The following is a 25,804-nucleotide window of genomic DNA, read 5'->3' on the forward strand; positions in this document are numbered from 1 at the left end:
AACTAATAAGAACCTGCTGTATAAAAAAATAAAATAAAATTCAAAAATTCAAAAAAACCCCACAAAATGTGGAGGAAGGAAGTAAAAACATAGATCTTTTAGAATGTATTTGAACTTAAAGGACTACCTGTTTAAAACAAATAGATATAGTTATAGGCCAACATATATGATGAATTCCATGGTAACCACAAATCAGAAACCTACAATAGATACACAGAAACAAGATAGAAAGGAACACAAACACATCACTAAAGAAAATCATTAAATCACTAGGGAGGAAACTTAAAGAAGAAAAAAACAGGGAAGAACTACAAAAACAACCAGAAAATAAGTAATAAAACAGCAATAAGTACATACCTATCAATAATTACTTTAAATGTCAAGGGACTAAATGCTCCAATCAAAAGACACAGGTTGGCTGATTGGCTTAAAAAACAAGACCCACCTATATGCTGGTTACAAGAGACTCACTTCAGTGCTAAAGACACACACAGACTGAAAGTGAGGGGATGGAAAAAGATATTTCAAGCATATGGAAACAATAAGAAAGCTGGGGTAGCAATACTTGTATCAGACAAAACAGACTTTAAAGACTGTTACAAGAGGCAAAGAAAGACAGTACATAATGATCACAGGATCAACCCAATAAGAAGATATAACAATTGTAAATATATATACATCCACCATAGGAGCACCTCAATATAGAAGGCAAATGCCAACAGCCATAACAGGACAAATCAACAGTAACACAGTAATAGTGGGGGACTTCAATACCCCACTTACATCAATGGACAGATCATACAGGCAGAAAATCAATAAGTAAACAGTGGCCTTAAATGACACGACAGACCAGTTGGACATAACAGATACCTACAGGACATTCCATCCAACAACAGCAGAATACACATTCTTTTCAGGTGCACATGGAACGTTTTCCAGGATAGATCATATGCTAGGCCACAAAACCAGTCCCAACAAATTTAAGACGATAGAAATTATATTAAGCATCCTTTTCTGACTACAACAGTATGAAACTAAAATCAATTAGAGGAAGAAAAATAGGAAAAGCACAAACACATGGAGACTAAACAACATGCTTATAAAAAAACCCCAATGGTTCAGTGAAGAAATCAAAGAGGAAATTGGAAAATACCTAGAGACAAATGAACATGAAAACACAACTTTCCAAAATTTATGGGGTGCAGCAAAAAAGCAGTTCTAAGAGGGAGTTTATAGCAATATAGGCCTCCATAAGAAACAAGAAAAATCTCAAATAAGGAAGCTAAACTACCATGTAAAGGAATTAGGAAAAGAACAAATAAAGACCAAAGTCAGCAGAAAGAAGGAAATAAAGATCAGAGAGGCAATAAATAAAATAGCAAAAAAACCCAACAACAACACAAAAAAGATCAGTGCAACCAAGACCTGGTTTTATGAAAAGATAAACAAAATGGATAAGCCTTTAGGCAGGCTCATCAAGAAGAAAGGAGAGAGGACCCAAATAAACAAAATAAGAAATGAAAGAGGAGAAATAACAACCAATACCACAGAGAATCGAAAAATCCTAAGAGAATACTATGACCAGTTATATGCCAACAACCTGGAAGAAACAGACAAATTTCTAGAAACATACAACCTGCCAAGACGGAATTAGGAAAGAACAGACAAAATAATAGCTAATACATGTCCTTCTCAAACTATTCTAAAAAATTAAAGAGGATGGAACACTCCCAAATTCATATTATGAGGCCATCATTACCTTGATATCAAAACCAGACAAAGACACTACAAAAAAATTGCAGGCCTGTATTTCTAATGAATACAGATGCAAAAATCCTCAACAAAATATTAGTAAATTGAATTCTATATATAAAGGATCATACACCATGATCAAGTGGAATTATCCAGTATCGCAAATCAATCAATGTGAAGCACTACATTAACAAAAGGAAGTATAAAAATCACATGATCATCTTGATACACACAGGAAAAGCTTTTGACAAAATTCAACAATGAGCTAACAGAAAGAGAAAGCCAAAAAATCAATACTGTTTAAAACCACATCAAAAAGAATAAAATACCTAGGAATAAACTTAACCAAGAAGGTGAAAGACCGATACTCTGAAAACTATAAAACATTGATTAAGAAATTTGAAAATGATACAAAGAAGTGGAAAGCTATCTCATGCTCTTGGATTGGAAGAATTAATACTGTTAAAAAGCACTCTACATGGTTAATATAATCTCTATCAAAATACCCATGACATTTTTCACAGTTCTAGAAAAAATAATCTTAAAATTTATATGGAACCACAAAAGATGCCAAATTGCCAAACCAATGCCCAGAAAAAAGAACAAAGCTGGAGGTATCAAGCTCCCTGACTTCAGACTATATACTACAAAGCCACAGTAATCATAACAGCATGGTACTGGCACAAAAACAGACAAATAGATCGTGGAACAGAATAGAGAGCCCAGAAATAAACCCATGCACTTAGGGTCAATTAATGTACAACAAAGAAGGCAAGAATATACAATGGAGAAAAGACATTCTTTTCAATAAGTGGTGCTGGGAAAACTGGACATCTACATGTAAAAGAATGAGATTAGAAAACATTTACTCACACTATATACAAAATAAACTCAAAATGGATCAAAGACTTAAATGTAAGACCTGAAACCATGAAACTCCTAGAAGAGAACATGACACTCTGTGACATAAATCATAGCAATATTTTTTTTTGGATCTGTCTCCTAAGGCAAAAGAAATAAAAGCAAATATAAATAAATGGGATGTAATTAAACTTAAAAGCTTTTACACATCAAAGGAAACCACCAACAAAATGAAAAGATAGCCTACTGAATAGGAGAAAATATTTTCAAATGATATGACTGATAAGAGGTTAACATCTAAAATATATAAACAGCTCATACAACCCAATATCAAAAAAACAACCTGATTAAAAACTGGGCAGAAGACATGAATAGACATTTTCCCAAAGAAGATATACAGATGTTCATCAGGCACATGAAAAATTTCTCAACATCACTAATCATCAGAGAAATGCAAATCAAAACCACAATGAGATATCACCTCACATCTGTCAGAATGGCTATCATCAAAAAGAACATAAATAACAAATATTGCTGAGGATGTGGAGAAAAAGCAACCCTAGTACACTATTTGTGGAACTGTAAATTGGTGCAGCCACTATGGAAAACAGTATGGAGTTTTCTCAAAAAACTAAAAAAACTATCATGTGATCCAGCAATTTCACCTCTGGCTATATAGCTGAAGAAAACAAAAACACGAATTCAAAAAGATACATGCACCCCAATATTCATAGCAGCATTATTTACAATAGCCAGAATATGTAAGCAGCCTAAGTCACCACCGACAGAAGAATGGATAAAGATGGTGTGGTATGTATATGTATGTAAGTATGCACACTCACACACACATATATACACAAAGGAAATTACTCAGCCATAAAAAAAGAATGAAATTCTGAAAACTGCCACTACATGAATGGACCTAGAGAGTATTATGCTTAGTGAAATAAGTCAGACAGAGAAAGACAAATACTGTATGTTATAACTTATATGTGGACTCTAAAACATAAAACAAATCAACGTATATAACAGAAACTGAATCAGATATAGATAACAAACTAGTGGTTACCAGTGGGGTGAGGGGAGGGGGGAGGGGCAAAATAGGGGTATGGAATTAAGAGACACAAACTATCATGTATAAACAATGAAATACAGCCATTATTTTGTCATAACTTTAAATAATCTATAAAAATACCGAATCACTATATTGCACACTTAAAACTAAGATTATGAATCAACTATACTTCAATAAAAAATAAAACATAAAGATCTAGTTCAATCCCTCTTTCTATATTTGGCAGAATCAGAAATGGACCCACATTTATTCCTGACTAGTAGTCAGAACTTCTTCCATTGTTACTGTTTATTTTATAGACAGGGAAAATCACATACACCATCTTTGGCTTTTGGCATACCCTCAGATCTATGCTATATTATAAATTTGACTCTGCTGTTTCTTTGTCATGGATATATCTAATCCTGATACAGCTTTAGTGTACAATCCATTAAGATTACTTTTGTTTCATGAAAAGATGCTCAACATCACTAATTTTTGGAGAAATGCAAATCAAAACTACACTGAGGTATCACCTCCCACTGGTCAGAATGGCTATCATCAAAAAATCTACAAATAATAAATGCTGGAGAGGGTGTGGAGAAAAGGGAACCCTCCTACATTGTTGGTGGGAATGTAAATTGGTGCAGCCAGTATGGATAACAGTATGGAGGTTCCTTAAAGAACTAAAAATAGAACTACCATATGATCCAGCAATCCCACTCCTGGGCATATATCTGGAGAAAACCATACTTCAAAAAGATACGTGCACCCCTATGTTCATAGCAGCACTATTTACAATAGCCAGGATATGGAAACAACCTAAATGTCCATCAATGGAGGAATGGATAAAGAAGATGTGGTACATATATACAATGGAATATTACTCAGCCATAAAAAGGAGCGAAATTGTGCCATTTGCAGAGACGTGGATGGACCTAGAGAGTGTCATAAAGACTGAAGTCAGAAAGAGAAAAACATATATTGTATAATATCACTTATATGTGGAATCTAGAAAAATGGTACAGATGAACTTACTTGCAAAGCAAAAATAGAGTCACATATGTAGAGAACAAAGGTAAGGATACTAAGGGGGAAAGGGTGGGGTGGGATGAATTGGGAGATTGGGATTGACATATATACACTACTATGTATAAAATAGATAACTAATGAGAACCTACTGTATAGCACGGGGAACTCTACTCAGTGTTCTGTGGTGACCTAAATGGGAAGGAAATCCAAAAAAGGGGGTATATGTATACGTATAGCTGATTCACTTTGCTGTACAGCAGCAGAAACTAACACAACATTCTAAAGCAAATATACTCCTGTAAAAATGAACTTAAAAAAGATTATTTGTGTTTGATTATTAAATTATATGTATGTACTCAATGAAAAGATACTACAGAAAAAATTCAAAAATTTCCAAGATAACAAATGGCATATAGCCCACTTATTTTTAATATTCACATACTGTGTCTAAGATTTAGAGTCTGAGCTCTGCTCTTTTTATACTTTGTTGAGTTCACCTCTACTGAAAATAGCAGGGAACTATCCACTAGCAATTATCAGAGCAGAAACTCTGTACTATTTTAAAAATCCAATAATATAACAGGATATTGGAGGGGGTGATCAACTCATGTGAAATATATAGAGAAGGCTTTCCTTTGTTATTCTAGTAAACTCACAACCCACCCAATGAATCCCTTTATGATCATGTGGGAATTGGCCTGGAGGCAATAAAAATAGAAAAGGGAACAAAGATTTTAGTCTTATCTACATGGCAGAAAATAATCAGCTATGTAAACATGGAGTGTCCACATTACATGTAAAAGTTTGCTCATGAAACCAGGTTTTGAAAGTGTAGTTCATAGAGTACCACTCACATAAACTAGATCATGGACAATACTGTAGTTAGTTCTCAATAAATGAATAATATTTCAACTTTGTTGGTGAAGTGAAGAATACAAACAAATAAATAAATAATGTTAAGGCTTGATCAAGTGCTAAAATAAAGGGTTCAGGCAGTAGATATCCAGGAAATTTGAGCAGAAATCACTGAACTTTAGAAGAAAAGTAGAGGAATGAATTATTCCTTAGGTCAATCAATGATTCAGCAAGTATCTCTTGAGCCTCTACTATATGCAAAGCATTGCCCTAAACACACAATTTGAACCTGTGAGAAGGAGTGAGGCGACAGTCCCTCTGGTTAGTCTACCACCACCCCACCCCACCCCCGCCCATTCTTTCATACTCTGCAAGTCTCAATAAGACACCATTTTCTCCCAGCCAGTTAAATATTTGTCATTATGTTGATAAAGTAGACTTTAACTGGTCTCCCCACCATCAATCTATCTCCAGAGGAAACATTTTTTAGTACACAGAATAATGGCCTTCCCCCCAAAGATGTTCACATCCTAATCCCACAACCTATGAATATATTATACTACATGGCAAGGGGGAATTAAGGTTGCTAATTGGCTGTCCTTCAAATAAAGAGATCATTCGGGATCATCTGAGTGGGTCTTATGTAGCCACAAGGGTCATTATAAATGGGGATGAAAGAGGCAGAAGAGTCAGAACCAGAGAGATGGCATTGTGAGCAAGTCTTGATTTGCCATTGTTGGCTTTGAAGATGTAAGGGAGCCACAAGCCAAGTAATGTGACTCGCCACTAGAAGATGGATTCTCCCTTAGAACCTCTAGAAAGGAGCACAGTCCTGCCTACCTTGATTTTAGCTAACGAGATCCATTTCAGACTTTTGACCACCAAAACTGTAAAATAACAAATTTGTTGCTTCAAGCACCTATGTGGCAATTTGTTACAGCAGCAGTAGGAAACTAACACATTCTTCACAAGGTCCTTTTTGAACCACATCCCTTAGAATTGCATTTTTCACAGAACTAGAACAAAAATCTTAAAATTTTAAGTAGACACAAAAGATCCTGAATAGCCAAAGCAATATTGAGAGAGAAAAACGGAGCTGGAGAAATTAGGCTCCCTGACTTCAGACTATACTACAAAGCTATAGTCATCAAGACAGTATAGTACTGGCACAAAAACGGAAATATAGATCAATGGAGCAGGATAGAAAGCCCAGAAATAAACCCACGGGGACTTCCCTGGTGGTCTGGTGGTTACGACTCTGCACTCCCACTGCAAAGGGTGTGGGTTCGAACCCTGGTCGGGGAACTAAGATCCCACATGCCATGAGGTGCAGCCAAAAAATTTAAAAAAAAAAACCCACACACCTATGGTCAATTCATCTATGACAAAGGAGGCAAGACTATACAATGGAGGAAAGTCAGTCTCTTCAATAAATGGTGCTGGGAAAACTGGACAGCTACATGTAAAAAAATGAAATTAGAACATTCTTTAACAGCATACACAAAAATAAACTCAAAATGGATTAAAGACCTAAATTAAGACCGTACACTATAAAACTTTTAGAGGAAAAGATAGGCAGAACACACTCTGACATAAATCGCACCAATATTTTTTTGATCCCTCTCCCAGAGTAATGGAAAACAAAAATAAACAAATGGGACCTAATTAAACTCAAAAGGTTTTTTGCATAGCAAAGGAAACCATTAACAAAATGAAACGACAACCTGCAGAATGGGAGAAAATACTGCAAATGATGTGAGCAACATGGGATTAGTCTCCAAAATTTACAAACAGCTCATGCAGCTTAATATCATAAAAACAAACAACCCAATCAAAAAATGGGAAGAAGACCTAAATAGACACTTCTCCAAAGAAGATATACAGATGGCCAAGAGGCACATGAAAAGATGCTCAACATCACTAAATTATTAGAGAAATGCAAATCAAAACTACAATGAGATATCACCTCACACCAGTCAGAATGGCCATCATCAAAAACTCTGCAAACGATAAATGCTGGAGAGGGTGTACAGAAAAGGGAACCCTCCTACACTGTTGGTGGGAATGTAAATTGGTAGAGCCACTGTGGAGAACACTATGGAGGTTCCTTATAAAACTAAAAATAGAGCTACCATATGATCCTATACTCCCACTCATGGGCATATATCCAGAGAAAAACATGGTCCAAAAGGATACATGCACCCCAATGTTCATTTCAGCACTGTTTACAATAGCCAAGACATGGAAGCAACCTAAATGTCCATCAACAGGAATGAAGATGTGGTACATACATACAATGGAATATTACCCAGCCATTAAAAAGAATGAAATAATGCCATTTGCAGCAACATGGATGGACCTAGAGATTGTCATACTGAGTGAAGTAAGTCAGACAGAGAAAGACAAATATCCTGTGATATTGCCTACATACGTAATCTAAAAACAATTGATACAAATGAACTATTTACAAAACAGAAACAGACTCACAGACTTAGAGAACTAACTTACGGTTACCAGAGGGGAAGGGTGGGGGGAGGGATAGATTGAGAGTTTGGGATTGACATTTACACACTGCTATATTTAAAATAGATAACCAACAAGGACCTACTGTATAGCACAGGGAACTCTGCTCAATATTCTGTAATAACCTAAATGGGAAAAGAACTTGAAAAAGAATAGATACATGTATATGTATAACTGAATCACTTTGCTGTACGTCTGAAACTAGCACAAATTGTTAACTATATTCCAATATAAAATAAAAAGTTAAAAAAAAAGAATTGACCCCTTATATAGCCTGTGACTTAGCCACACAGAATTACCTGGGAGTTCCAAGAACATCTCAAACTCTTTTCCACTCTAGTGCTTTTGCACATGGGTCTCCTGTCTAGAATGACTTTTTCTGCCTTCTTTAATTTTTGTTTTATATTGTTGATATTATTACCACTTTGTTTTTTACTTTTTTTCCTATTAGCATGGATTGTACTTTTTCCAGTTTTTTTTCTTTCTGGAAAATTTGATAATTATAAAGAATAAAATAAAAATCTCACCATCCTAATATATCTAGAACATTTTATTTTGGTCTATATAATTCTAGTTATTTATATTAAACCACCTCATAATTTAAACTATTATAAATTACTGTGAAGGTTATTTTATATTTCACCACTTCTAATAATATTGTAAGATTTTCCTCATTATTATGCTTTGATAGTCTAATTGTTGCTCAGTATTCATTGCAATTATAATTAACAATTTAATTGATCAATTTCCTACCATTATTGTATATTTTACTGACCTCATGTTGTAAAACTTTCTGCAATGATCATCCTTATGGTTATATCTTAGAACACTTATTTATTTTTTTTGGCTGCGTTGGGTCTTCATTCCTGCACGTGGGCTTTCTCTAGTTGCGGCGAGTGGGGGCTACTCTTCGTTGCGGTGCGTGGGCCTCTCATTGCGGTGGCTTCTCTTGTTGCAGAGCACGGGCTGTAGGCGCGTGGGCTTCAGTAGTTGTGGCATGCAGGCTCTAGGGTGCATGGTCTTCAGTAGTTGTGGCATGTGGGCTCAGTAGTTGTGGCTCATGGGCTCTAGAGCACAGGCTCAGTAGTTGTGGTGCATGGGCTTAGTTGCTCTGCAGCATGTGGGATCTTCCTGCACCAGGGATTGAGCCCATGTCCCCTGCCTTGGCAGGTGGATTCTTAACCACTGTGCCACCAGGGGAGTCCTTAGAATATTTCTGATGATTTCCATAGGATAACTTCCCAAAGTTAAATAGCTGAGTTAGGCTCTGAGCAGTTTTGATATGTTTTGGAAAGCAGTTTGATGGAAAGGTTGTACTTTACTCTTTCTCGGTAGTATATAAAAGTGCCAACACACTGATTGTCATTACAGTACAAATAAATGAACAAAAAATTTTGGTCAGTGGCGTTTCATTGTTGCTTTAATTTACTTTTCTTGGACACTTTGTGAACTTGCATGTTTATTAATGTTTCTTATTTATTTTTCATTATAAAGTTCCCAGTTCATGTCCTTTTATTAGTTTTAAGTGTTTTTATATAACAATATTAAGACCTACTTTGCTGTATAATTTGAGAGTATTTTTCCCAATGTATCTATTTTTGCTCATGTTTATTTTTAAGATAAAGACATTTTAAGTCTTTACATAGTCACATATACTATTTAAAAAAATATATTTATAAGGGCCTTCATTGACCCGGGATCAAATTAATACTTACCCACATGTTATTCTAATTATTTAGTGTGTGTGGTTTTCAACTGCATTTCTGTATTTAATCTACTTGGGATTGATACTGTTGTACAGGTGAATCTATATACTAATTTTATTTTATATTTCCAAAAAGAATAATTTATCCAAGACTTACTTATTAAATGACCACTCTTGATCAAATAGTAAGTGCTTAGATAAAGCTTGGTCTGTTTTTGGATTGTCTAAGTTTTTTAAGGATGTCTGTATTCCTGTACATATACACAGTATTATAAAAATTGTCATTTTTAAAATGCATTCCAATACTAGGCACTGGAAATTACCTTATTCTTTCCTTTTAATTTTTTTGTTCATTCTTCAAAAAAAAACTTTGGAATCATCCTGTCAAGTTAAAAAAAAAATCCTAATGGATCCAAAATACATTTATAATTTAAGCAAAGGAGAATTTATGTCTTTATGTGATTCTTTTACATCTAGGAAGAGATTCTCTTTTCACTTACGTATCTCTTTTGTTTGTTTATTATTTTTTTAAATAGTTTATTTTCCCTAGAGTTCAATTTTTTAAAATTATTATTTATTTTTGGCTGTGCTGGGTCTTTGTTGCTGTGCACGGGCTTTCTCTAGTTGTGGCGAGCGGGGGCTACTCTTCGTTGCAGTGCATGGGCTTCTCATTGCGGTGGCTTCTCTTGTTGCAGAGCATGGGCTCTAGGTGTGAGGGCTTCATTAGTTGTGGCATGCAGGCTCAGTAGTTGTGGCTCACGGGCTCTGGAGCACAGGGTCAGTAGTTGTGGCGCATGGGTTTAGTTGCTCCGTGGCATGTGGGATCTTCTTAGACCAGGGCTCGAACCCATGCCCCCTGCATTGGCAGGCGGATTCTTAACCACTGCACCACCAGGGAAGTCCTGTATCTCTTTTAATTTATCTTTTAGTAATTATTTATAGTTTTAGATATAAAATCCCATATCATTTAAAATACTTCATTAAGTTTATTATTACCAGGAATTTTATATTTTTGGTTATTAGCAGTTTCTTTTTTCTAACTCATTATATTAGTAAAGGTTCCTACTGCTAGTCAGGGAAACTTACTCCAGTTAGTTTACAGCTACAAAAGGTGGAAGTCATATTTAATGGCAGGATTCGGAGGTATCTCAGTGAACTTTAAAGGCAAGGGTTTTTTCAGGACTCAGAAATGAATTATAAACAAATTCTCCTGGGATTCCTGATTCCTTCTGCACATCTTGTTTGTTACTCTATGCTTGTCTGCTTGTTTTGTTTTGTTTTTCCCTCTGAGATAGGCTTTCCCTTTTTTTTCCTAGAGAAAAAGAAACGTGGTGGATGATTTGCTATAAACAACTCATAGCTCCTGACTTTTTGGTTTAGCAAGTGAATCCATTCCTTTTCTCAGCCTGACTTCCAAACTCCCAAGGAAGAGACCCTGATTGAGCCAAGTTGGGTCAGTGGTGTACCCAGGGCTGATCATCTTCCCCTTCCAGGGTTCACTAGAAACAAAGTTTCTGTGGAAATTTTACTTTTTTCATTTCCTATACTTGCCTGCATGCAGCAGTTGTCTGGAATAAGGAGAAGAGGTGAAAGTGTTAGTCTGGAGATTTGAAATGATAGTTAGCTCTCTTGTTATAGGCCTGTTTCTTCCTTGTGTATATTTTACTGTTTCCAAGGACAAAATATTGCACCTTGAGGTTAGTATTTTCTAGGGAGGTATCATTTCTTATGGAGGCTGTCTGTTCAGGTTTGGAAAATGGTGAGAGAAGAAAAATGATGTCTGTCTTGGTAATTTAAAGAGATAACTGAATAAGGTACTGGTACAAGACAGCTGACTTTCAACTTAATCACCAAGCAGTATGGATTCCTTGGTGTTAGGAAAAAACTGCAGCTTTAGATATTTACACCTGTTCTGAAATCATCTTTCTCAGAATTACTTACATCGAACAAAACAAAAAGGCTGTGCCTTTCAAGTGCTCTACTAGATTCCAACAGGGGGCACATCTCTCAGTAAACAGTGAGCCAGTTAGCACTTCTAAGCTCTCACCCTAAGCTACCCTGGCATCAGGGATGTAATGTCCTGTCTAGTCCCAGTTCCATGGTGGGTGCTCCTGCTGATCAAAGCTGTTTCAGAACTGGTTGTCTTTTTCCACCATGATAATGATCTTGGGTATCTCACAAACATCATCACAAAGTGACATAACCTTTGAAACTTAGAAGCAGTATAACAGATTTTGCCTTCTTATCCTCACTTGGTGGACAGATCTGAATCCCAAGCACCTAATCACCAACTGAATATTTGCTTTTGACCATTTGGCTCCTAAGTCCCTACAGGCTTGATTCTTAGTTCAAGCCTCCTCAGAAGAAAGCCTGTAAGGGGTCCAAGCTTTACTATCTTGAGCCAGAGAAGATTTAAGACAATAATTCCCCAACAAAGTTATATTCCTTCAACTCTGATTACCTGGCACTATGTTTTGATGCTTCCTTATCTCAGTAATATCTTTCAACCAGGGAGATCAAAATGACCAGAGAGAAATCAAATCTTCACTTTAGATTCTGCCTTCAAAACTCAACTGTTTACTGCACATGAACAAATTAAGCCTCGTGTTTACTCTCACTTTTAGAGAGATAATGGTTGCCTTCCTGTGGTTGTTTATAATGGGTTTTCTGGACAGCTATGAAAGAATTACTGCCACTGAAATTCCTTTATCTAAAATAATATACCTGAGAGGTGAGAAGCAAATCAGTTAACAATTTTTGAATGATAGAAAAGTGCCAAAATTACTTTCTTTAGATGTTTCAGAGATTTCTCATAGTAGGAAATTCTTTTGAATACTGGACCTGAATGTCTAGTGGTCCATATGTTATAAATAAAATCTTCTGCGTGTCAAGGTAACCTGTATTTGGTGGAGAAGGAAAAAGGCAAAGGTGCAGAAAAGGCTCCCCCTTCCTGGGATAGCAGTGGTTCCCATAATTTTGGAATGTAATGCAGAGCTCTTTTGAGTCATACTTTATAATCCTAAGAAGTACGTGGACTAGAAAAGAGGAAATGTTCTTATGCTTTTTAAGGGTTAACTTTCCTCACAGCACTTTGCCAGAAGCCTGTTTTTTCTTTTTTTAATTGAGGTATAGTTGTTTTACAGTGTTATGTTAGTTTCTACTGTACAGCAAAGTGAAGTAGAGTTCCCTGTGAAGTCAGAAAGAGAAAAACAAATATCGTATATTAATGCATATATGTGGAATCTAGAAAAATGGTACAGATGAACTGGTTTGCAAGGCAGAAATAGAGACACAGATGTGGAGAGGAAACGTGTGGACACCAGAAGGCTGTTTTGATTGGACCAGTGCCTCCATCCACTTGCCACTTTTGCCCCCCACTACCTGCTGCCCCACCCCCTTTCAGGTTCAGCCTAACTCTGATTCCTAGGACTGTAGCTTTTACCCTGGTGGTTCATATGAATTGCTTGTGCAGTTTTAAAATGCATAGTTGTCCAGGCCAAAAAACGGGATTCTCATTAGATAGTTCTTGGATCTATAACAACAACAAAGATACTCCGAAGATATTTCTGACAGGCAGCCTCAGTGAGACCCGGCTTAACTAGAAGCAGGAGGGATTTAGGAGGCTCCAGCCCATCATGTCATCCTTTCTTCCAGTAGGTTCTAACATATGCCCCCACATCATAAGCCAAGGTGAGGTTCACTGTTTGTGAGTTCCTGATTTGGTAACTTTCCTAAAAAATTAAAATTAAAAGAAAAATACCACCTTTACTCCAGCTGGGTGAAATTCTGCCCTTAAACCAAAGACTAATACTTGGAGCACTGTTCTCTACTTATAAGATTTCATGATACCCAAATCTGTCAATCCTGGTTTCCCAGTATTGACTGTTGTTTCCTCCATTGAGATTGCCATTCACTAGGAAATCAGCACAGTTTGATTTTGGATCCCTCAATAAAGAATTATCCTAGGGAGTACCATCCCTGCATTCCCATTTTGGTTCCCCTTTTTTCCCCTGGGCTTGGATTTGCTATCTAAGCTAATATTTGAGATCAGAATATCCTCTAGAATATCCCTGTTGGAATGGGTATGTCTAGTTTTAGATGGTGGCTCTTCTTAATCTTCTCTGTCTCACTGCTGTCAGACCATAAAGCTGAGAGTTCAATCACACACACACACACACACACACACACAAACCTAGAAATATTTCATCATTTTACTACCCCAGACCACAAAGGAAGAATTTACAGAAGTTCATAATGAGGTAGTAGAGGCCATACGAATCACTGAGATTTGGGATCAGGATTAAGCAGAGGGATTACTGACAGCCAAAGCACATGGGAGTCTGAGATTGTGACCGTGATACTGGGAAGGGACCAAAAAGTGGTCAGCAGGATCAGGGGAAATTTGTGTCCAGTGAGGATGTGATACCTGGAGCCATGCAGACAGACTTGAGGACATTGGTATCCAATCTGTAATTGGGCTGGCAGTTTACAGCTCTTGCTCAGCATCCAACTTCTTGATTTTAGGAAGCACCAGGTTTGAAAGTCACCAGAGGAGTAGTTTTCAAACTATGGTGTTTGGATAGCCTATACAAATGCAGATTCATAGGTTCTACACACCAAATATTCTGTTTCTATAGGTCTCTGATAGGACTGAGGAGTAGCATTTTTGGGGAAAGAAGCCTACGTGATTTTAATACAGCTGGTCAAGGACCATTCCTTGAGGAACTCTGACCACATAAACTATGTCCTAAAATTTGAAGCATAAGATAGGAGGCAAATTGTCCCATATATTGGAAGAGCGGAATATAAGCCTGGGGTACCAGGCAGGGCCTGTCAACAACTGCCAAATTGGTTACAAGTGTTAGAAAATAAACTAAGGTATATTAAACTTTCAAGTGTTTACTTGAGCAAACATCAATTTGAATCAGGCAGCACCAAAACAGAAGTGGTTAAGAGCACTCCACATACAGGAGCTAGGGCAAGGATTTTATAAGGAAGAGGAGGAAGCAAAGCAAACCAAAGCAATTACTTGACTGGGTATAGCTTAAGTGGCTTCCTTATTTCAAAAAGCCTAGTGGCTGTTTGTGATCGGTTGTTCTGAAGTTTCCTTTCAACGCATTTTAGAGTGTGTTGGCTCTCGCTTAGGTTTAGGTTTCCTTACACAGACTACCAAGGCATTAGGGCCACCATAGTCTAATGGCATCGTAAACTAAGAATTTTTAGTTTAATATATTTAGAGTAGAAATAGCTAAACTGAATGACCTCAACTGCCTGACCTTCAAGATGGCAGAGGAGTAAGACGTGGAGATCACCTACCTCCCCACAAATACATCAGTAATACATCTGCATGTGGAACAGCTCCTACAGAACACCTACTGAACACTGGCAGAAGACCTCAGACTTCCTAAAAGGCAAGAAACTCCCCACGTACCTGGGTAGGGCAATAGAAAAAAGAAAAAACAGAGGCAAAAGAATAGGGACGGGACCTGCACCTCTGGGAGGGAGCTGTGAAAGAGGAAAAGTTTCCACACACTAGGAAGCCCCTTCACTGGTGGAAATGGGGGGTTGGCAGGGGGGAAGCTTTGGAGCCATGGAGAAGAGCACAGCAACAGGGGTGCGGAGGGCAAAGCAGAGAGATTCCCACAGAGAGGATCGGTGCCGACCACCACTCACCAGCTTGAGAGGCTTGTCTGCTCACCTGCTGGGGTGGGTGGGGGCTGGGAGCTGAGGCTCTGGCTTCAGAGGTCAGATCCCACGGAGAGGACTGGGGTTGGCTGCGTGAACACAGCCTAAAGGGGGCTAGTGCACCACAGCTACCTGGGAGGGAGTCCAGGAAAAAGCCTGGAACTGCCTAAGAGTCAAGAGACCATTGTTTTGGGGTGCACGAGGAGTGGGGATTCAGAACACTGCCTAAATGAGCTCCAGAGACGGGCACGAGGTGCAGCTATCAGTGAGGACACCAGAGACGGGCATGAAATGCTAATGCTGCTGCTGCAGCCACCAAGAATCCTGTGTGCAATCACAGGTCACTATCCACACGTCCCCTCCGGGGAACCTGTGCAGCCCATCACTGCCAGGGTCCCGTGATCCAGGGACAACTTCCCCAGGAGGACGCACGGTGTGCCTCAGGCTGTTGCAATGTCACACCGGCCCCCTACCACCACAGGCTCGCCCCGCATTCCGTACCCCTCCCTCCCCCCAGCCTGAGTGAGCCAGAGCCCCCGAATCAGCCACTCCTTTAACCCCCTCCTGTCTGGGTGAAGAACAGATGCCAGAAGGCGACCGACATGCAGAGGTGGGGCCAAATCCAAAGCTGAACCCCGGGAGCTGTGCGAACAAAGAAGAGAAAGGGAAATTTCTCCATGCAGCCTCAGGAGCTGTGGATTAAATCTCCACAATCAATTTGATGTACCATGCACCTGTGGAATACCTGAATAGACAACAAATCATCCCAAAACTGAGGCAGTGGACTTTGGGAGCAACTGTAGACTTGGAGTTTGCTTTCTGCATCTAATTTGTTTCTAGTTTTATATTTATCTTAGTTTAGTATTTAGAGCTTATTATCATTGGTAGATTTGTTTACTGGTTTGGTTGCTCATTTTTTTAAAATTACTTTTCTATGTTTTATTTTAATAACTTTACTTATTTTATTATTTTTTCTCTCTTTTTCTTTTCTCCGTTTTCTTCTGAGCCGTGTGGCTGACAGGGTCTAGGAGCTCTGGTTGGGTGTCAGGCCTGAGCCTCTGAGTTGGGAGAGCCAAGTTCAGAACATTGGTCCACCAGAGAACTCCCGGCCCCTCATAATATCAAATGGCAAAAGCTCTCCCAGAGATCTCCGTCTCAACGCTAAGACTCAGCTCCACTCAATGACCAGCAAGCTCCAGTGCTGGACACGCCATGCCAAACAACTAGCAAGACAAGAACACAACCCCACCCATTAGCAGAGAGGCTGCCTAAAATCATAATAAGGTCACAGACATCCCAAACACACCACCAGACACGGTTCTGCCCACCAGAAAGACAAGATCCAACCTCATCCACCAGAACACAGGCACCAGTCCCCTCCACCAGGAAGCCGACACAACCCACTGAACCAACCTTACCCACTGGGGGAAGACACCAAAAACAATGGGAACTACAAACCTGCAGCCTTTGAAAAGGAGACCACAAACACAGTAAGTTAAGCAAAATGAGAAGACAGACAAATACACAGCAGATGAAGGAGCAAGGTAAAAACCCACCAGACAAAACAAATGAAGAGGAAATAGGCAGTCTACTTGAAAAAGAATTCAGAGTAATGATAGTAAAGATGATCCAAAATCTTGGAAATAGAATGTAGAAAACACAAGAAACGTTTAACAAGGACCTAGAAGAACTAAAGAGCAAACAAACAGTGATGAACAACACAATAAATGAAATTAAAAATTCTCTAGAAGGAATCAGTAGCAGAATAACTGAGGCAGAAGAATGGACAAGTGACCTGGCAGATAAAATAGTGGAAATAACTACCAGAGAGCAGAATAAAGAAAAAAGAATGAAAAGAATTGATGACAGTCTCACAGACCTCTGCGACAACATTAAACACACCAACATTCAAATTATAGGGGTCCCAGAAGAAGAAGAGAAAAAGAAAGGGTGTGAGAAAATATTTGAAGAGATTATAGTTGAAAACTTCCCTAATATGGGAAAGGAAATAGTCAATAAAGTCCAGGAAGCACAGAGAGTCCCATTCAGGATAAATCCAAGGAGGAACACGCCGAGACACATATTAATCAAACTATCAAAAATTAAATACAAAGAAAAAATATTAAAAGCAGCAAGGGAAAAGCAACAAATAACATACAAGGGAATCCCCATAAGGTTAACAGCTGATCTTTCAGCAGAAACTCTGCAAGCCAGAAGGCTGTGGCAGGACATATTTAAACTGATGAAAGGGAAAAACCTACAACCAAGTTTACTCTACCCAGCAAGGATCTCATTCAGATTCGACGGAGAAATTAAAACCTTTACAGACTAGCAAAAGCTAGGAGATTTCAGCACCACCAAACCAGCTTTACAACAAATGCTAAAGGAACTTCTGTAGGCAGGAAACACAAGAGAAGGAAAAGACCTACAATAGCAAACCCAAAACAATTAAGAAAATGATAATAGGAACATACATATCAATAATTACCTTAAATGTATATGGATTAAATGCTCCAGCCAAAAGACATAGACTGGCTGAATGGATACAAAAACAAGATGCATATATATGCTGTCTACAAGAGACCCACTACAGACCTAGGGACACGTACAGACTGAAAGTGAGGGGATGGAAAAAGATATTCCATGCAAATGGAAATCAAAAGAAAGCTGGAGTAGCAATTCTCATATCAGACACAATAGACTTTAAAACAAAGACTATTACAAGAGACAAAGAAGGACACTACATAATGATCAAGGGATCGATCCAAGAAGAAGATATAACAACTGTAAATATTTATGCACCCAACATAGGAGCTACTCAATACATAAGGCAAATGCTAACAGCCATAAAAGGGGAAATTGACAGTAACACAATCATAGTAGGGGACTTTACCACCCCACTTTCACCAAAGGGCAGATCATCCAAAATGAAAATAAATAAGGAAACACAAGCTTTAAATGAGACATTAAACAAGATGGACTTAATTGATATTTATAGGACATTCCATCCAAAAACAACAGAATACACTTTTTTCTCAAGTGCTCATGGAACATTCTCCAGGATAGATCATATCTTGGGTCAGAAATCAAGCCTTGGTAAATTTAAGAAAATTGAAATCGTATCAAGTATCTTTTCCAACCACAACGCTATAAGACTAGATATCAATTACAGGAAAAAAAATGTAAAAAATACAAACATATGGAGGCTAAACAATACGTTACTAAATAACCAAGAGATCACTGAAGAAATCAAAGAAGAAATCAAAAAATACCTGGAAGACATTTTTTCTTTGCCTCTTCCTGCTCTAAATCAATTGATAGATAGATTTTATCTCTAAAATTTCTAGTAATATTCATTTAGATAAAAATTCTAGATATATTTTCTAGATAAGTATAGATCTAGAGAGATATAGATACAGATCTTTGTTTCCTTCTGCATTTCTCTCCCATTCTGATTCAGTCTAAAGTGCCTTCCTTTCTCCTTGTTCTTTTTAGTTTATTTCATAATGCAAAATATATAATTTATGCCTCACTTTGTTCCAGAAAACATTTGTTGTGAATAATAGATAACTTGGTTTCATGTTTAGCGAATAAGCTTTTTAAATTTCTCCAAGGGAACAAAATAAAGTAGCTTTTTACCACAAAAAAAAAAAAAAATACCTGGAAACAAACGACAATGAAAACATGACGACCCAAAACCTATGGGATGAGGCAAAAGCAGTTCTAAGAGGGAAGTTCACAGCAATAGAATCCTACCTCAAGAAACAAGAGGAATCTCAAACAACCTAACCTTATACCTAAAGCAATTACAGAAAGAAGAACAAAAAAACCCCAAAGTCACCAGAAGGAAAGAAATCATAAAGGTCAGATCAGAAATAAATGAAAAAGAAATGAAGGAAACAATAGCAAAGATCAAGAAAACTAAAAGCTGGTTCTTTGAGAAGATAAACAAAATTGATAAACCATTAGCCAGACTCATCAAGAAAAAAAGGGAGAAGACTCAAATCAATAGAATTAGAAATGAAAAAGGAGAAGTAACAACTGACACTGCAGAAATACAAAGGATCATGAGAGATTACTACAAGCAACTCTATGCCAATAAAATGGACAACCTGGAAGAAATGGACAAATTCTTAGAAATGCACAACCTTCCAAGACTGAACCAGGAAGAAATAGAAAATATAAACAGACCAATCACAAGCACTGAAATTGAAACTGTGATTAAAAATCTTCCAACAGGGCTTCCCTGGTGGCGCAGTGGTTGAGAATCTGCCTGGCAATGCAGGGGACACGGGTTCGAGCCCTGGTCTGGGAAGATCCCACATGCTGCCAGGCAACTAGGCCCGTGAGCCACAATTACTGAGCCTGCGCGTCTGGAGCCTGCGCTCCGCAACAAGAGAGGCCGCGATAATGAGAGGCCCGCGCACCGCGATGAAGAGTGGTCCCCACTTGCCGCAATTAGAGAAAGCCCTCGCACAGAAACAAAGATCCAACACAGCCATAAATAAATAAATAAATAAATAAATAAATAAATAAATAAACCCAAAAAGTTAAAAAAAAAAATCTTCCAACAGACAAAAGCCCAGGGTTGGATGGCTTCACAGGTGAATTCTATCAAACATTTAGAGAAGAACTAATACCTATCCTTCTCAAACTCTTCCAAAATATAGCAGAGGGAGGAACACTCCCAAACCCTTTCTACGAGGCTGCCATCACCCAGATACCAAAACCAGAGAAAGATGTCACAAAAAAAGAAAACTATAGGCCAATATCACTGATGAACACAGATGCAAAAATCCTCAACAAAATACTAGCAAACAGAATCCAACAACACATTAAAAGGATCACACACCATGATCAAGTGGGGTTTATCCCAGGAATGCAAGGATTCTTCAATATACACAAATCAATCCATGTGATAAACCATATTAAGAAACTGAAGGATAAAAACCATATGATCATCTCAACAGATGCAGAAAAAGCTCTCGACAAAATTCAACACTCATTTATGATAAAAACCCTCCAGAAAGTAGGCATAGAGGGAACATAATAAAGGCCATATATGACAAACCCACAGCCAACATCATTCTCAATGGTGAAAAACTGAAAACATTTCCTCTAAGATCAGGAAGAAGACAAGGTTGCCTACTCTCACCACTATTATTCAACATAGTTTTGGAAGTTTTAGCCACAGCAGTCAGAGAAGAAAAAGAAATAAAAGGAATCCAAATTGGAAAAGAAGAAGTAAAACTGTCACTGTTTGCAGCTGACATGATACTATACATAGAGAATCCTAAAGATGCTACCAGAAAACTACTAGAGCTAATCAATGAATTTGGTAAAGTAGCAGGATACAAAATTAATGCACAGACATCTCTTGCATTCCTATACTCCAATGATGAAAAATCTGAAAGAGAAATTAAGGACACACTCCCATTTACCACTGCAACAAAAAGAATAAAATACCTAGGAATAAACCTACCTACAGAGACAAAGACCTGTATGAAGAAAACTATAAGACACTGATGAAAGAAATTAAAGATGATACAAACACATGGAGAGTTATACCATGTTCTTGGATTGGAAGAATCAACATTGTGAACATGACTATACTACCCAAAGCAATCTACAGATTCAATGCAATCCCTATCAAACTACCAATGGCATTTTTCACAGAACTAGAACAAAAAATTTCACAATTTGTATGGAAACACAAAAGACCCCGAATAGCCAAAGCAGGAATGAGAAAGAAAAACGGAGCTGGAGGAATCAGGCTCCCTGACTTCAGACTATACTACAAAGCTACAGTAATCAAGACAGTATGGTATTGGCACAAAAACAGAAATGTAGATCAATGGAACAGGATAGAAAGCCCAGAGATAAACCCACGCACATATGGTCACCTTATGTTTGATGAAGGAGGCAAGAATATACAATGGAGAAAAGTCAGCCTCTTCAGTAAGTGGTGCTGGGAAAGCTGTACAGCTACATGTAAAAGAATGAAATTAGGACACTCCCTAAGACCATACACAAAAGTAAACTCAAAATGGATTAAAGACCTAAATTATGGCCAGACACTATAAAACTCTTAGAGGAAAATATAGGCAGAACACTCTATGACATAAATCACAGCAAGATCCCTTTTGACCCACCTCCTAGAGAAAGGGAAATAAAACCAAAAATAAACAAATGGGACCTAATGAAACTTAAAAGCTTTTGCACAGCAAAGGAAACCATAAACAAGACGAAAAGACAACCCTCAGAATGGGAGAAAATATTTGCAAACGAAGCAACTGACAAAGCATTAATCTCCCAAATATATAAACAACTCATGCAGCTCAGTATGAACAAAACAAACAACCCAATCCAAACATGGGCAGAAGACCTAAATAAACATTTCTCCAAAGAATATATACAGATTGTCAACAAACAGATGAAAGGATACTCAACATCACTAATCATTAGAGAAATGCAAATCAAAACTACAATGGGGTATCACCTCACACCGGTCACAATGGCCATCATCAAAAAGTCTGCAAACAATAAATGCTGGAGAGGGTCTGGAGAAAAGGGAACTGTCCTGCAATGTTGGTGGGAATGTAAATTGATACAGCCCCTATGGAGAACAGTATGGAGGTTCCTTTAAAAATTAACAAAAGAACTACTGTATGACCCAGTAATCTCACTACTGGGCATATACCCTGAGAAAACCATAATTCAAAAAGGGTCATGTACCACAATGCTCACTGCAGCTCTATTTACAATAGCCAGGACATGGAAGCAACCTAAGTGTCCACTGACAGATGAATGGATAAAGAAGATGTGTCACATATATACAATGGAATATTAGCCATAAAAAGAAACAAAATTGAGTTATTTGTAGTGAGGTGGATGGACCTAGAGTCTGTCATACAGAGTGAAGTAAGTCAGAAAGAGAAAAACAAATACCATATGCTAACACATATATATGGAATCTAAACAACAGCAACAAAAGTGGTTCTGAAGAACCTAGGGGCAGGACAGGAATAAAGATGCAGTACTTTTACTAGAAGAAGGGGGAAATGGATAACTTACCAGGCAAAAAGAGCATTCTTAGTAGTCTCAACATATAGTTGCTGTCTCAGTACTCAGTGGATAATTTAAATTCTTTTGGCAGTCTTCACTTTCATGTATTATCAACAGTACCTTCCTTTGTGGTGAGGGTACGCACTCATTCACATAGTATATCACCTGTTTGCTAACTGGAACAATAACAGGTAGTGTCTATCAAGCTAAGTAAATGTAGCATCAGTTTGAAGCCTATTTTGTCTTATAAGTCTTGTTGCCATCTCAAACCTGTAACTCCAGTTGTCCTGTAGCACAGACACTGTCCCAAGAGCTTTACGTACAACTTCTTATTTATTCCTTTTGGAAAATTCTATTAATTTGGTATGATTTAGAGATGAGCGAGGTGAGGCCTGAAAGGCTGCACCATTTACTCATGGATATGAAGGCAAAGTGTAGAAAAACCAGGATCACATCCAGATAGTCCAACCCAAGATTCTATACCCTCAGCCAGTATGCTTTGCTGGCATATTTGCCCCAGATCACCTTTAATCTCTTTTATGGTAATGATCTCGTGTTGTTGCAAAGTTTTTCTCACATCTGAAAAACCAATGTCATCTTATCTTCAGGCCTGAATTTTACTAACTTAGGTCACATCAATGGGAGCTGTTAAAAAAGTGTTTTCTTATTGACTTTTTGATAGGCCTGTTCGACCTATAATCTGGTGACACACATTTGTTTATGCCAAGTTTTGGAAAGCTACTCTATTTCTACCTCCTGCAGCATTAACAAAGTTTGTTCTTTTCTTTTTAATATCTTTCTTACTAGATTTTTTTCTCTTGACTGAAATTTCTACCCACATAGGCTTAGCTAAAATCCTTTGTTAGGCACTTTTCTTACTACCTGTGAAAGTAATGTGTACTCCCTCTTTCTAACTGGAAACCATCCATCTGGAAGTTTTGAAGTTCGAGTATTTTAATGGTGGAAACTTTTTTACAATGTAAGTGTATCTTTGCTGATACAGGTGATTGGTTATTTCAGGCACTGATGATTTGAAAAGCAAGTGGTGGAAATAACATTCAACATTTTAAAAATGGTACCTTTACCTAATATTCGAATTGTATTTATGAATTCTAACTGTATATTGTAATTAAGGTGAAACAAACATTTCATTATTTTTAAGTTTAAAAAAAAACTTTTTAAAGTTTATAAAAATGAAAACCCAAATACCAGGGGTCTAAATAGACAGGCTAGGAGTAAAATAAAAAATACATTATTTATTCAACCTAAGTTTATGGGGGAATAAACCACACCCTACTTGTTTACCGCAGAACTTTATCACCTAAGTTAATCTGAATCAGATTCCAGCTACATGTGATAGTTTTAAAGCTATAAGTAGTAGTAGTAAAGACCTGTGTAGTCCACTGAAAGTTCTGGGTTGCATTAAAATTGCCTCAAATAAAATCAGAAGATAAACTGTATTGAAATTGTCCTTCTGGATGTCAATTTGACCCATCAGAAAGTGGTCATGGATAGTGTGCAAAAGCTAAAAAATCAGCATGGAAAGTAGTTTGGGATTTGGGGGGCTTTGTTCGTGATACTATTCATTATTCAATAAATATTTATTGAGTATTCATAGGTGCTCACATAGTAAGGGGGTGACATCAGAGGAAAGTTAAAAAACAGACCTGAGAAAGGGAGAAAATGGGGAATAGCCAGCCCTGTCTTTGCATTAGAATGAGCCCTGGGTACTATGAATTTAATAAAACACACAGAAAAATGTAGAACCACATCTATCTCCAGATTTAAAGAAAACACAATGATTGGGCCTTTCCTAAGTAATTGGCAAGATACACCCTGTATTCATTATTTTCAGGGGTGCCTGTCTTTGTCAGTCCAAAGGATGCTAAACCATAACAGACAGTGATGCCTCCAGATAAACTGTAGTTAGAAGATGGGTTCAAGAAGCAATTGCATGCTTGAAATATTCATGATTAGAAAGACTATCAATACTTATAGATTTTTATCTGGACTTCAATAAAACTGGTACAACACTATAAAGGGTATTTCTGTTTTTTACTCCTAAGACCTTTACTGATGAATTGTTAGTACCAAGGAATTATTCCTTTTCTTGGTAAGCTACTTCTACAGCCTACAATTGATCCAAGGGACATATTTTGCTGATTGGTGCATTATTTTCTCATGTAGTGTTAAATTAAAAAATGCTTTTAAAGGTTTTTCTTTTTTTCCATTATTATTTCATTTTCAATTACATTGCTTTGGGAATATATTTCACAAAAGGATAGTTGATATTCAGAATCTTATTCGTGCATGTAAGAATTTTTACTCCCAGCAGGGCTAAAAGGAAAATCATTTGTGTAGATATAGCCTGTCAGTGTCATAAACCTGGCACTAGGTGCTATGATAGAGAGATTATATATACAGTCTCTGGAGCTAGCCTGCTTGGGTTCAAATTCTAGCACTGACTAGCTATGTGACATTAGAAAAGTTACTTATTTTCTCATGACATTTTTCTCATCTGTAAAATCGAGAATAGTACCTGCCTCATAGGCTTGTTTTAAGTAGTCCATACATGTTAGCATTATATAGTACTGTGGTATTTTCTTGTGGTTCTATATTTTTCCAAGTCAATCTTTAAAATTCAATGGATTAAGTAAGAAAAGATTTATTTCTCATCAGATTAGATCTCCTGTGTGTCATGGCTGTTATATTACTTTTCCTGTTTTGTTTTTAAGGTAGGATAGTTACTTTGACTTTACATTTATTTGGAATAATATAAAAGTATTCATATTGACAAATGTTAGGTATCTGTTTACATGTAGTGTCCTTTTGGATGTCAATATGATCCAGTAGGGAAGTAGTCATGGATGGTGTTTGAATAAATATATTCATTCATTTATAAGATCATGCACTGAAATGTGCTAATACTCAGAGGGATGAAAAGAGAGAAAAATGTCCAGAATCTTACTATCTAGTAGAAGAGATAAGAATATTAGGCAAATAACTACTGAAATTATTTTACATATGATAAACAGTAAAGCGATGATACGTGTATTAGTAGCAGCACTTGATAAATATTAATTTATTCTAAAATTTAGAAAATCTTATTTCCATGACAGATTGGAGATTCCATAATTCATTTGGGAGATAGAGGTTTTATTCTCATCTCAGGGGACTAAAATCAATTTAACATGAGGGTTAGATTTTAAAGTCTGTGAACATGATATCATTTGAAGTCAAAATTACCTTTGATCAATCTCAAGATTGTAAGG

General features: G+C 37.3%; 1 long non-coding RNA gene across 3 annotated transcripts in view; it reads left to right on the forward strand.

Moving 5' to 3' along the window:
- Nucleotides 1–25,804, forward strand: part of LOC130706545 (uncharacterized) — a 217,974-nt gene that overhangs the window by 186,401 nt on the left and 5,769 nt on the right. The window contains exon 6 of one of the 3 annotated variants that reach the window (XR_009006766.1): nt 16,474–18,700. The exons of the other annotated variants lie outside the window; for them this stretch is intronic. This is a non-coding gene — a long non-coding RNA (uncharacterized LOC130706545). Of the gene's footprint in view, nt 1–16,473; nt 18,701–25,804 lie in introns of those variants that run through there. 3 annotated transcript variants of the gene reach the window in all.

The sequence above is a fragment of the Balaenoptera acutorostrata genome, chromosome X (assembly GCF_949987535.1).
Source record: "Balaenoptera acutorostrata chromosome X, mBalAcu1.1, whole genome shotgun sequence".
Taxonomy (NCBI): Eukaryota; Metazoa; Chordata; class Mammalia; order Artiodactyla; family Balaenopteridae; genus Balaenoptera; species Balaenoptera acutorostrata.